This window comes from Amia ocellicauda, chromosome 8, assembly GCF_036373705.1.
Source record: "Amia ocellicauda isolate fAmiCal2 chromosome 8, fAmiCal2.hap1, whole genome shotgun sequence".
In the NCBI taxonomy this organism is placed as follows: domain Eukaryota; kingdom Metazoa; phylum Chordata; class Actinopteri; order Amiiformes; family Amiidae; genus Amia; species Amia ocellicauda.
Window position 1 is genome coordinate 42,853,475 of NC_089857.1, and position 14,473 is coordinate 42,867,947.

The 14,473-nt window shown below is 43.3% G+C and overlaps 1 protein-coding gene across 1 annotated transcript in view; it reads left to right on the forward strand.

Moving 5' to 3' along the window:
* cwc27 (CWC27 spliceosome associated cyclophilin) overlaps nt 1-14,473 on the forward strand; it is a 50,211-nt gene that overhangs the window by 4,903 nt on the left and 30,835 nt on the right. The gene's annotated exons all lie outside the window — the stretch shown is intronic.

A 14,473-nucleotide genomic window follows, 5' to 3' on the forward strand; every position in this document is an offset into this window, starting at 1 on the left:
TTGTTTGTTTCAGTTTGTAGAATACAGACACATCTGGAACCGCTTGTTTATTTTCCCAGCAGGGGGCAGTTTTGTGCAGAGAATTAATTCTGAAAAATGAGAAGTCCCTAACTTGGTTATTTCAGAGGAAAACATGAAATGTCATAAGTTATGTATCGGGCTCCTGCTTTGCTTCGGTACCTCTGGTTATATTTGCACAATTTCACGTCCTGTGGTGCAGTTTTAACCAATGTAGGAGATGTTGTGAACTCGCCCATGTCGCTGCCCTGCTGGTTGACAGCTCACAGCACTTCATCGCCAGCATCACAAATCAGGCTTTTCATTGTGATGCTTCCAGGGGCAGCCAGACTGCCTCACAGAGCAGCAGCATGGCCAGAACAGGATTTAAATGGTCCGCCAGACGTGCTGCTGTTTTGCTGTGCTGGCTGGTGATGCTTCCTGGTCTGAATGCCGCAGTGTTTGGTGTTGGGTATTCAGGAAGCCATCAGAGGTGTGTGTTTGTAGATGTATATGGAGGAAGGGATGTCTGAACTGCCTTCAACCAGCTTTCATTCATAGGTGAAATGAGACTCCCTATTTTTCTGTATGGTGCAAACCTGATGATTTGATATCTTTTGCAGCCAACCCACCCTCCGTTTCCTCTCTCGTGTGTTTTTGTGTTGCTTACTCCGGTGTGTCCTCCATTTTACCTGGAAGCGGACCCTGTCCCTGCGTTAGTGGCCAGGGCAGGACAGGGCAGAGTGAGAGTCACACTTGTGCAGTGCAGCGCTCCGGGCTGGCCAGTGGGAGGCAGTGTCAGTCTTCTGAAACGCAACAGTGATGTGTGAAATTCACTGCGGCTGTGGATACCCTTCCCATGCCCAACTGAGGGTCGAGAGAAGTCGATATGAGAACTGCAAATAGAAATGAACACGCCATACAGGACTTACTTATTTATTGCTTTTAACTTTTTCAGGTTCTTTTAGTTTTGTTTGCTGTCGTGGGTATTTTTCGTTCTTGGTTCTGCCCTTTTTTGCCAGCTTGATACATTCAGGGGTAATTTGTTCACGTTGTTAAAAATGATAACAGATCTACTACATAAGTTTAAACCTATATTTTCCTTATTCCTTATGTAGATCCTTATTTTTGTATAGTTGATAGAACTGTCAGTGGAAGGAGACGAACATGAATACTAATGTGTGAGAAATGCCTTATCAAAAGTGATTGATTGGTCTTAACCAAAAAAGACCGTAGACAAAGACAGACCTGTATAGAGGGAGCTGAGTGGGACAAACAGCACTTACTGTGAGGTAACCTATATGGGTATGTTACTTTTTATTTGTGCTGAACCAGAAATGTAGTTTCAAATGGGGGCTACACTAATAATTGTTCAGATTGGATTTTGAGGGATATTATACTCTTACTTGAACACCAAGTATGAGGAGGAGTCTAATGTTCTCCTGCTGATTGGCATGTTTCATTTACTGTGCAAGGTGACAATGTAGTCCTTTCATGAGCGATGCAATCTCCCCGGTGTCAGAGCACACTCGGCTTGTTTTATATTCATGCGTGTTGAAGACAGGTCTCAGAAATCGGAAAAGCAAGGTTATTTTAGGAGCTATAAATATATTGCATCTTCCTTTTTTAGGGGGAAATGAAGGCCCTGGTAGTTATTTTTATGCTAACTTTATTTACACTGGAAACACAGACAGGTGGCGGTTCTGTCACCCCTTAATGATGTCATGGTGTTTTTGAAGGCTCCTCGTGTACAGATGCTTTGAGCCATCCAGGATCACCGGACAGCCGAGGCCATGCTGAAATATGGCTGTTATTAATAACTGCTGAATTCACTGGAATGACATCAAATGGGATTGTGCAGGTCTCGCAAGGTGCAGGAAAAAATGGCACGGACATGAAATCTCTTCCCACGAGACAGACACGACCGAGTGCCAATACATTCCTCCAGAGGGCTGTGATCTGACACTGCTCCCTGGAACAATGCATTCTTACACCGTTACAGTCGGTGCTGATCAGAGACACCGGTCTCCAGTCCCTCGGGAGAAGCATAGCAGACGTTCCTCGGGCACCAGCCATACATAGGGTCGTCGTGTCACCTCTGCGATTGTAGCTCTCTGAACCTTTTTAATTTGTTATTTCTTGATTTTGAAATTGATACCTGGAGACCACACAAACATTTGATGAATATTAGAGCACCTCAACTGAAACCCCAGAGTCTCTGGATCAGTAGGTGTGCTTTATCAACTTCCAGAATAAATGAATGAATGAATACAGTTGCTTCCCAATACCAAACTAACTCGGATAATGAAAAACGGATGTGGTTGATGACAGGATCGGGTTAGACAATATTCCTGTTAGACAAACGTCGAACAAAGCAAAACTGAGGAGCCTTAGAGAGCAGTCCTCCTGCGGTGAGGAAGAGACGAGCCCAGGAGTCAGGCCAATCTGCTTGTGTGCTTGTAGTACGTGTCAGAGGCTTAATTTAAATACACCGCTGCCTGTCGTTGCACAGAGCCGAGGACACACTGGTTCTGGACAGCAAAATCTCCCGTCACATCGCAGATTCATTTCAGGTTGTGGTTCCCCTGATTACGGCTGTGAAAGGTTCCTCTGTGCTGGCTTCTATGTTATCGCTGGATGTATTATTTATGTCCCATACTGTTCCAAAGCGCATACACACTTGACTGCGATCATGGAATAAGGCTTTGGTTGATTTATTTATGTGTGCGTTTGTTTTTTTTGTATTCAGTGTGGCCAAAATGCAGAGCGATGTTGTTGCAGTCCTACGTGTCAGTTCAGACCTGTACAACACAGGAAATCAAAACTGAAAGTACATTTGTAAAAGCCTGTTGTGTCTGTGTAGAGAGGGACTAGAGGACTGTTTTCTTACTTCGCGGACAATCCAGTGTGCAGAGTGTAACTCCTGTACTTCATTTACCTCGTCTGCTTTATTTTTTATTTAGCTTCGAACGCCATCTGTAACTTAGGTGTTCTGACATCGATAACGGCAGTTTTTCATTTCCCTGTTTTTCTTAACTGATTTGATTTGGGACTACGACCACTCTTGACAGAGAAAAGGTGATGGTCGACAAAAACCAAGTCACTGGGTCCAGAAACCCTGATGCACACCGAAGGCTGGCAGTCATTCTGACATGCCAAAGGGCTGCCATTTCTGTAGTAAACCTGACCCAGCTAAACAGGCAGACCCTAACCCCTTCATTGTGACACGGAGGAATGTGTCAGCCCGAGAGCCGCCCGCGGGCCGTGTCTGTCGGAGTCCCCCGTGGACGCAGGCGAGCACAGGAGTGGGATTGAACGGGAAGACCACGCACATGTTTGCCGCTTTGTGTAACGTCTTTGCGTTTCTTTTCCTTTCTTGTGACCCTTAGAAAAGGCTCTTTTGATCCACACGGCACATTTAAACCAGATTAGTGCGCAGGGTGGTGTTCTAGAGCTTGGCATTAGTAGGTCAAAGGTTGGGCATAGGAATGGGTCGAGACTGAAGGTTAGGAGTGAAATGAGGTTGGGTGTAATCTCATTAATCCTCTGTGGAAAGAGGAGGCAGGCAACGTCAGGACTTGCCTCTTAGCCGGTCAAGACGTTGGACTATTTAAATGTTTATGTGTTTTTTGATGAAGCAGGGACTCTTTGATGCATGGTGCGATTAAAACTTTTCAGAAATAATAAAATCCAGTCAGCAGAGGTACAGAGATTGATGTAGTAATTTAGTCCATCATACCGTTGTCTAAGAAAGAAATTGCCATATCAGACAATGTGCCTATTCCTGAGTTTGTTCTTTTGGTCAACCAAGGTGGTTTCAGTGGCATTTGTATTTATTCTGCGAGATCTTCTTTCATTCGTAACTTTGCTTTTGTTTTTTGCACCCAGTCCTTACACATTTGTATTTGTGGAGAGAAATAATCCACTTACGCACAGAACTCATGATTTCGTGGTTAGGAATTCTCATTCGTCATCCGCCTGTTCTGTACGCCGGGTTCTGTGGTGCATCAACAACCGGGGGAGATGTCCGATGCCTGAGTTGGGATTAATCCACGGTGGGATTTTGCAGATGTCATGAGGAAGTAACCCTGAAAACGGAAGGTCATGATGATTTGTTTCAACACCTCATTTGTGGGAAGAGATTATGGAGAAATGAGATGACTGTGGGCTGGGAAGTGGTCTTCCTCGTTTTCTTTTCAAACAAATATGCCGTTCCAGTTTATGTCCCCGGTTGTTTTGCCATCTAAAGTCTATAATATAAAACGGCAATCTGTATTTCACTGAATGGTTTTGTAAATTAATTTCCCGCGAACTTTGACATAAATGATGACCCACAGCACCGAATTCGATGGCTAGTCATCATGTTGGACAACTGCTCACACTGACCCTGTTAATAAGATTATTCGAGCGCCCGTTTCATTAACGTTCGTTTTTTCTTTTCGGAAAATAAATATTCTGAAATGTGTTGCTGCTCTACTGCATCTGCCTTTGACTGCGTTTAGCTGTGCGACTGTAGCAGAGTTCAGTATTTCGTACACTGTGTTGTCAATAAATTAAACACATTTTCTTAACGTGAAGTGAAGCCACAGTGCTTCCGAATCTACAAATGAGTTGAAACAAAGACACGTCTGTGGTTGGGTTTTGCTCAGATCAAAGACTCTTGCTTCCCAATTATTTTTATTATGTAAACTAATTAATTGCTAGGGTTATTATCAAACTGCAATTACATTACCTTGACTGTTTTTTTTTTTTTTTTTTTTTTTTTTTTTTTAAATCTTCTGGTTTTGAAGGCACCTCAGCTGAAAGAGCCGTGTAATTAGACTCTTTCCCTGCCTTTGTAAAGCCCCTGGAGGACCAGGTGTTGTTTTCAAAGCAAATTAAAATCAGGCAGGGGAAGAAAAGATCACCTTGCCCCCTGGATTAGTAATTTTCATTGTGTAAAAGTTATTTTTAGTAAATTGTGATTACATAGGACATATTGCCATGTTGGTTATTGAATCTAATTTAATCAAATCAGATCTGTTTAATTTCCAATTGGTTACATAATTATCCATCAGGTTTTTAGTTCAAGATGCACATCATAGCCTTGCATTGTGTACAAGCCCAGCACGTAGCGGAGCAAAGACCTTTCATTTTTGTACACAAAAGTGTAAATCCCTTGTATTTAATTGGGGTCTCTATATTTTCAGTTACATCTCACACACACACACACTTCTATTCTCGGGGAGACAAAAATCGCCACCCAGATCAATCGTCTTACGAAGATTCCTTTGCTGGTGACTGGGACCAGGCATTTATGAAAATGAATAATAATAAGAAGAAGATAAAAAATAAGCTGGAGTTTTATTGTTGAAAACCAAGCAACAGCATTGCCAATCGACGATGTGCCGACAGCTCGGGCTGCGGTAGTTGAAAACATGTTCGATTTTTATTGTCAGTTACAGATGACAAGAAAAATGTGTTTAACTTGTACATCGCGGGCCATAAACGCGTCCAAACCCAGACAAGCTTCTCAGATGCTGTGTTTGCTCTGCGTTGCTGTTACGCTCCAACATGACCTGGGCACCCCTGCGCTGACTAATATGGGTGTTCTTACCTGGATTATGTTTCTGTTCGTTTCAGGCGTTCGTCTCGGCTGCAGACTGTGTTTGAGTGTTTATTGTTCCCGGGCCAGACCGGGCGTCCTCTTAGTGCCGTTGTAAGTCTAGTTTGCAACATACTTATGGCTTGTTACTTGTATAAGACTTGCTGAAGGATAGATGACTGCATTATTTCTTCTTCTTCTGTCAACCTGTGTGTTCGCAAGATTTATCTTGAGTGTAACTGCTAGGTTTTGTTTTTTCAAACCGGCCGTCAATCAAAAGACTTGAGAGGAGGATAATTGAAACCCTGCAGGCATTCTGACAAGCTCTGCGTCTTTTTTATTTTTGTATTCACTCCTGTAATCGCTCGCTCGTTGCACATTACATTCGCCCATAACAAACACACCTTTTCTGTATTAAAAATAATAAAATAAAAATCCAGACGCAACAGCCCTCACAGATGATTGGCAGCGAGTAAAATGCAGACAGACTGTAGTATATTAAACACAAGTGCAGATTGTTTGGCCACAAGAGCTGTAACCCAACACAGTGGTTTTTCTTGGCTGGGCTTCAAAGCAGGCCAGTAGGTATAGTGTTGGATGGAGACAAAGCCTGGATTGTTACTGTGCTGTATTTCATCTCCCTGCCGCTTGGCTGTACTCCGGCTGTGTGTCGGTGAGGCCGAGTGTGTGCCTGCGTCTGGTCACCTGGAGAACAAGCAATCGGGGCAAGAGGATGCTCGGGTGACCTGGGAGAGGGCATTCGATACGCCGGGAGGTGAGACTGAGGCCTGCATTGTGAAGCTCGCTGTGGCCAAAGCAGAGTGCAGGGGGTCACTTCTTCAGGTACAACAGTGCCTCCAATTGTTTGGCTTGGCTGCTCGCCTCGTGTTTTCTTAATGCTTAAAGAGGAAAAAAAGAACGGAGAAGAAAAGCAAACGGACAGGACTGTGCCTTTTAATTGCCTCACTGGCTAAGAGGTGGCTTCTGCTTTCACTATACTTTTGGAGACCGTAATGGTTTGGAAACACATCTCTAAATGAAGACCTTCTGATGGAGACAACCTTGAGCGTCTCAGATCTCGCTCACACCGATGGTGTAGGGGATTGAAACAAATTTGAATTGAAATGTTTTTTCCCCTCTGGGCTGAATCGGTGTTCAGCGGACTCTGAGAAGAAGGTCCTTGATCAATAAGTGCAGTTTAATGGCCATATTTATGACCCCGAATGACTTGATGGACAGCACTGTTTCAGAGAATGTGTGCAAACACTGTGGCCTTGTCTTTAGAGGGTCTGTCGCAGACGCAACACAAGTCACATGTAAGACGCTGTGTTTGAGCTGGGCGATGCAGAGTGCCAAATAAGAAGCCATTTAGGCCCAGGAAACCGGTCCAGTAATGTGCTGGGAAATAACCTTCACATCCAGTAGATAACCTGACCTGATTGGCCCCGGCCAATCCTGCCACAGCTAACTTACCTCAAAGCTCATGAATGGCATTGAATACGGTCCAGTTCAGTCCTCTGCTTCACACACTCTGCTGTCGTGACGGATCTTGTAGTTTTTTCACTTTATTTTTGTCTACCTAAAGTCCTAAGGGAAAAATTCTACAAAAAAATAAGTAATACCTTGATATTTCTATGCTCACGTAGTGCCAGAACAAAATATAAAAATAATAGTTGTTACCGCATGAAAACTAAAGGCTAGTTGCTTGGCAATTGCAGAATTATCTCTGTTTTCCAATACAGAGTAGACGTCATAGTTTCTGTAAGAGTGCAAGAATTTCCTTTTTAGTTTTTCTCTCTTTGTGGGTCAAAGGCGCATTTTGTTGACTTCGACTTAAGTGCTTCGGTTGACGTGGCGTTTTGGCACAATAAGGCCAGGGGCTTCCCTTGTGTTGCAAAACATAAACATTGTGAGTGGGTCTGTGCAGAACAAGGACAAGTCAAATACTGGGCACTGAACTCTTCTTTTCTTTTTCCAATTCCATGTATGTGCCACTGAAGATTTTGAAATAAGGCAGTGCATGCTGTCTTGAGTGACTCGTGCTGTGGTGGCTTGGTCCACCAGCTGGTCAGACATTCAGAAACGACAGCCCCACGGGGGTTTCACCTTGTGTGGCCGAGTGACCGTTCTCTCAGTTGTCAGTGTGGCCGTGTGGCCCCCTTCATCTTCTTCCCACCGGACACACTATGCCCCGAGCCATGGTTCCTGTTTGAGAATACGCACATCTCTACAGCCACTGGTTTTGTGAATGTGTTTATTCGTCCAGGGCTGGATTATTATTTTACTTATTGTAGATTTTGTTATTCTCCTGCTGTTGTTTTGTCATGAACCAGTTCTTGAAAAATTCAACTGTTCGGTGAAGATTATCTGGGTAGAACGGTCCAGTTCTGTTTTTCAGAGGAGGAATACAGTTGCACAGTATTGTGTTCTTAAAGGCTGATCATGTGGTGTGTGATCTTACTCGTTAGGGTCAGTATACAGGTGAGGGTCTTTTGGATTAAATAATTTAAAAAATAAAAATATTAGGCAATAAAGCTGGTTTACCGCTGATAACAAAATATACTATTTAAATGCAGAAAGTCATATTTTCAGAGCTGTAAAAACATAATGAATTCATCTGTACTGTTTATGCCTTTCCAGTGATGCATTGTTAAACCCTGGGGGACGATAGAATAAAAGTTAAAATAATACCAGTGTCCAGGTGTACCTACACATTTCCAGCACTTCTTTTGTGTAGATGACTGTAAACTTTCAAAACAGGGGTGGACTACATTCATACAGCAACTGTGGAAGGTGTATAAGTAGCTTTACATTCGAAACTGTTAACATTAGGGATATAATATTTATAATATACGAAGGATGATTTGATAAAGTATGTATGGAGGGTGATCAGTGCCAAAATTAAGATGAACGTGATTATGAAGATGATTATGAACATGAAGATGAAGACGAACATGAAGATGATTATGAGCACTGGATAGGACAATAAGCGCACTGGCTACCGCTCACCAGCTCTGATTGACAGAGTTCAATGTTTTGTCACATCGAAAAAAAAAGAAATACAAGAGATGCTACGAAATGTAGAAGCGCACTGAGACAAACAGGAAATAAATGTATACATGTTGAAACTAATGAATGTATAAATACATATTGAAATAAATAAACTAATAAATAAATAAATAAATAAATATACCTAAAAAAACATCATCCATACATCATAATTTGGACCCAAAAAATACCACTGATGAAGATGCAGATGCACTGTCCGCTTTTACAATGTTGCCAAAGAAAGTGGTCAGAAGTCGGACGCAGAGGGATGGCGGACAGACGTGTTTCAATGGAAGTTAACACTGAATAGTTTCCATATTGTGTGGAAAATTTAGAGACACATCTACTCGCTCACACGGTATCTATATATAAAGGGAGGTGTTAGATTAAGTCCTAGATTTTACTCTATTGCAATAATTTTAGGATTTATACAATGTATTGTGGAGCTATAGTACATATACATAAAGATATAGGAGGGCTTTATTCATAACGTAATGACTCGGCGAGGACTCGAACCCCGCTCTCCCGCGTCACAATGCACATTCACCGCAGCACCATAGTGAGGCTCCAGAGTAGTGGGTAAGGCGCACGACTGTGAGACTGGTATTTTTTCAAAGTATGGAGGACTATCCAAGCTTACATTTTAAAAACCTACACAGAGAAAATAAATACACGATTATACAAATACATGGACATTTAGGGCTATCTATTTATGTATTCATCTATTTATTTGTTTATTTATTTAAACATGTATTTATACATTAATTAGTTTCAACATATATATATATATATATATATATATTATTTCTCGTTTGTCTCTTTGCTATTTACATTTCTCAGTGCGCTTCTACATTTCGTAGCGTCTCTTGTATTTCTTTTTTCGATGTGACAAAACATTGAACTCTGTCAATCAGAGCTGGTGGGCGGGACCAGTGCGCGTATTGTCCTATCCAGAGCTCATAATCATCTTCATGTTCACGTTCATAATCCTCTTCATGTTCGTCTTCATAATCATGTTAATAATCATGTTCATAATCATGTTCATAATCATGTTCATAATCATGTTAATAATCATCTTCATGTTCATAATCACGTTCATCTTAATTTTGGCACTGATCACCCTCCATAGTATCTCTAATTTGAGCGCAGTCTACACCCCCTTTCTAAATAGTCACTTTTTGTTGCCTTATTGCCTGGGATTAATATGCATTGATATAGTTTATCTACATAACATGTAATTACGTTACATAACTGGTAATTACAGCTTGCTTTATTATTAAGCATTCCCACTATTGGAATTGATCAAAGGCCTTGTTTAATCGGCTTACTGGGTATCTTAAAAGTCTCAAAACCCCCTGAACGCCAATGCAGTTGCCCGATCGCTGCCCCAGTCGGCCCAGACCTAGCTGTGTACTGCACATCTGAGCGGTAAATCGGCATTCTAGTCATTGTGTGACTGTAGGGGAACCCCATTGACACATCCCCCTCTCTGAAACCCATTAACTCCGGCTTGTGTAAGAGTGTACAAAGTGTCCGCCGAGTGGTTTTCCCAAAGGCAGGCAGTTTTGTTAAAGGAAAGCCTTGTTTGCAAAGAATGCTCTGTTTAAATTCCCACGGCCATTTTAAAGTGCACCCTTCTCTCTCTCTTTCTCTCTTTCTCTCGCTCTCTCTGAAAAGCTGCCAGGAGCAGCAAAGCATACCATAACACAGTTGTTGGAATTTATAAGAGCAACTGCAGTTTAATGAGAGGTGCGTCGTGGGGAGGCACTTTTTGATGTTCGCTGGGTCTCCTCTAGATAAGTAGTTAGTTTCTTTGCCACCCCGTGGGTGCTCGTAGAGGATCGCTTCTTCCTGCGCGAGCCCCATGCCAAAGACTGGAAGTCACTGCGCTTAATTGGCTGCACCTGTCACTTGGTATCGGCCGTAATCCAGTATCCTTTGAACCTCACGTTGAAAGGTCGGAAGGATCAGGAAAGAGCTCGGCTTTTGGTGGAAAATTGTTGGGAGATAATCCCGCTTTTGGCAACCCGGGGTGCCCCTTTCAGATCTGGCGGTGTGCGGATCTCTGGTGCGCGGTTGCATTTCCGCTCCGTATGGGGCTGCGTTCAGGAGATTGTTACGGCGCGGACCGCTGGCCTCCATTTTTTCTTTTTTTTTCCTTTCTTTTTTTTTGTGTTCAAGTGTTTGATCGGTAGGGCAGAGCTAAGTAAGCTTTGTATGACAATTTACTGTGTAAGAACCTCTTCAGTAAATGCGTTTTTTTTCTTCCAGCTTTTAAATCCCTGCTGCTTCAATGCCCTTTACAATAAAACCGAGCAGAACAAGCAAATATTTGCTGAGATTTAGCTCATATTGTTGGCGATTTCGCCTCCGTGACCTTGCTTTTTCTACCTTCTGTCTACCAAAACCTCAGCCAAAGGGTTTAATATAGGAATATACACTCACCTAAAGGATTATTAGGAACACCATACTAATACTGTGTTTGACCCCCTTTCGCCTTCAGAACTGCCTTAATTCTACGTGGCATTGATTCAACAAGGTGCTGAAAGCATTCTTTAGAAATGTTGGCCCATATTGATAGGATAGCATCTTGCAGTTGATGGAGATTTGTGGGATGCACATCCAGGGCACGAAGCTCCCGTTCCACCACATCCCAAAGATGCTCTATTGGGTTGAGATCTGGTGACTGTGGGGGCCAGTTTAGTACAGTGAACTCATTGTCATGTTCAAGAAACCAATTTGAAATGATTGGACCTTTGTGACATGGTGCATTATCCTGCTGGAAGTAGCCATCAGAGGATGGGTACATGGTGGTCATAAAGGGATGGACATGGTCAGAAACAATGCTCAGGTAGGCCGTGGCATTTAAACGATGCCCAATTGGCACTAAGGGGCCTAAAGTGTGCCAAGAAAACATCCCCCACACCATTACACCACCACCACCAGCCTGCACAGTGGTAACAAGGCATGATGGATCCATGTTCTCATTCTGTTTACGCCAAATTCTGACTCTACCATCTGAATGTCTCAACAGAAATCGAGACTCATCAGACCAGGCAACATTTTTCCAGTCTTCAACTGTCCAATTTTGGTGAGCTTGTGCAAATTGTAGCCTCTTTTTCCTATTTGTAGTGGAGATGAGTGGTACCCGGTGGGGTCTTCTGCTGTTGTAGCCCATCCGCCTCAAGGTTGTACGTGTTGTGGCTTCACAAATGCTTTGCTGCATACCTCGGTTGTAACGAGTGGTTATTTCAGTCAAAGTTGCTCTTCTATCAGCTTGAATCAGTCGGCCCATTCTCCTCTGACCTCTAGCATCAACAAGGCATTTTCTCCCACAGGACTGCCGCATACTGGATGTTTTTCCCTTTTCACACCATTCTTTGTAAACCCTAGAAATGGTTGTGCGTGAAAATCCCAGTAACTGAGCAGATTGTGAAATACTCCGACCGGCCCGTCTGGCACCAACAACCATGCCACGCTCAAAATTGCTTAAATCACCTTTCTTTCCCATTCAGACATTCATTTTGGAGTTCAGGAGATTGTCTTGACCAGGACCACACCCCTAAATGCATTGAAGCAACTGCCATGTGATTGGCTGGTTAGATAATTGCATTAATGAGAAATTGATCAGGTGTTCCTAATAATCCTTTAGGTGAGTGTATAATAGTCATTATAACGACAAATGCATGTGTTTAAAGCAGCTATGTTTGATTTTATTTACATCTATATAACTCCACCTGCGACAACTAACAGGACCTTGTGCGATGACTGCATTTTAAAATCTACTGAAGCAATGTGACGTTGAAGAATTAAACTGTGCATTCTTCGAGACATGTAGCTTGATTTGTATATTGGATGAGCGTGCAGAAATGTCGATTGAATGTATTGATCCCTTTAGAGGAAAGGTGAGAGTGCTGTGGCCCCTGTGGCGGGGGGGGTGACCTCAGTTGGACTCTAGTGAAACAGTCCCACACAGACTGGGCGCAATGTACTCCCAAGCAGTGATTCATCCCCCAGTGCCTTTCTGGGCGGCCATTTTGTGCCCCTTCTCGTTCTGCACCATAGCGTGTTAAAAATAATTAAAATTTTAACTCTGCTCGTCCACAGTTACACTACCCTGCACTTGGTTGGACTACGTGCATTAATTATAATCATGACTCATATATTGTAAAATAAGAAAGTCCAAACACTCTGAGAAGAACAGATCAAAGACGGACAAAGGAAGCAATCTGATGGATCCCAAGAGATGAAAAAATATCTGGAGGATGAACACACAGAAGATGGGAAGATGAAATAATAAACTTTGTAGGTGTGGTGTGGAAAATAGAAGCTGTAGATCGAAGCGGAGACATTTTAGGGAGCATTCATCCAGCAGGGGATCCATATATCCTGATGGTTAATGATGAGATATATATATAGAACTGTTATCCATGCCCTGCAGGGTCAGGTTATTGAATGCAGGCTCCGCAGCCCTTATACTGTAGTTTACTGAGCCCTTGCAGATTATCTCAGCAAAAGCATCTCCGTAAAACCACTTCCCTTGACTCCCTTTTATATATTCTATTGCAGGAATGGGCTGTAATCTTCTGGGACCACTTTAGAACATAAGAACATAACAAAGTTTACAAACGAGAGGAGCCCATTCGCCCCATCATGCTCGTTTGGTGTCTAAGTGATCCAAGGATCCTAACAGTTGCCAAATTGTCTCTTCAGCCACATCGCTGGGGAGTTTGTTCAGATTGTGACGCCTCTCTGTGTGAAGAAGTGTCTCCTGTTTTCTGTCTTGAATCTGAAGCTCCTCTGGTTTGATGTGGTCGATGCCCTTCATGATTTTGAAGACTTGGATCAAGTCCCCACGTAGTCTCCTCTGTTCCAGGGTGAAAAGGTTCAGGTCCTCAGTCTCTCAGTAGGACTTTCCCTTCAGACCTGGAATAAGTCTGGTTGCTCTCCTCTGAACAGCTTCTAGAGCAGCAATATCTTTCTTGAAGTGTGGAGCCCAGAACTGTCCACAGTATCCAGATGAGCTCTAACTAGTGCATTGTACAGTCTGAACATCACTGCCCTTGTTCTCAATTCTACACTTTTGACAATATACCCTAAGCTTTGCTGATGTCATCCATACAACACATATTTCCTATTTATATATTAACTGTCCATTAGGGTGGCACCACAGTGTACGAACCCCACTGCTCGTGTCTGCCAGGGCTACACAAAGCCCCAGAGGGGACCGATGTTCTTCACACTAACGGGGCCCGCCCGATGGAAAATGAGAACGGAATTAAGCTGCGCTCGAGAGTGCGGACACTCGGGGTGGGGGGTAGCTCTCGTGCAGTTTCTGAGAGTCCTCCGGGTCGGAGTGTGTTAAGTGTGCAGAGTCGATTTCAGGAAGAAAGGCTGGGCCGCTGCCAGCTACTTTGTGTGCTTTCTTTATGAGAAGTAAATCATCCGCAGCTCCCTGCATTTAGCCCATTTGAATTGTCTGAGTGTGCGACAATCCTTGGCAGCGGTGCGAGCTGCGAGTGACGGATAGGTTTTCTCCGCGCGGTGCATTTCAGATCGCTGAAGTCACGGCTCCTCCCCGCTGGCAGGTCGAGCAGATCTACTGAAAGGTGCCGATTGTGTGGGGCCGGCCGGTACCTCTGGCAAATGGATCCGGACGAGGGCGGGCCGAGAGACGGTGCAAAGAAAGACGGTCTCCTCTTCGACAGAGCTGCTCTTTAATAAATTGTGAAAGTCCCCCCCACCCCCTGTTAAACAAGACCACTTTATTCATAAGTTTCATTGTACAACGAGCATCTCCTGTTGTATGGGATTTAATCACTCACCTGTATAAGAGGGTTTAAC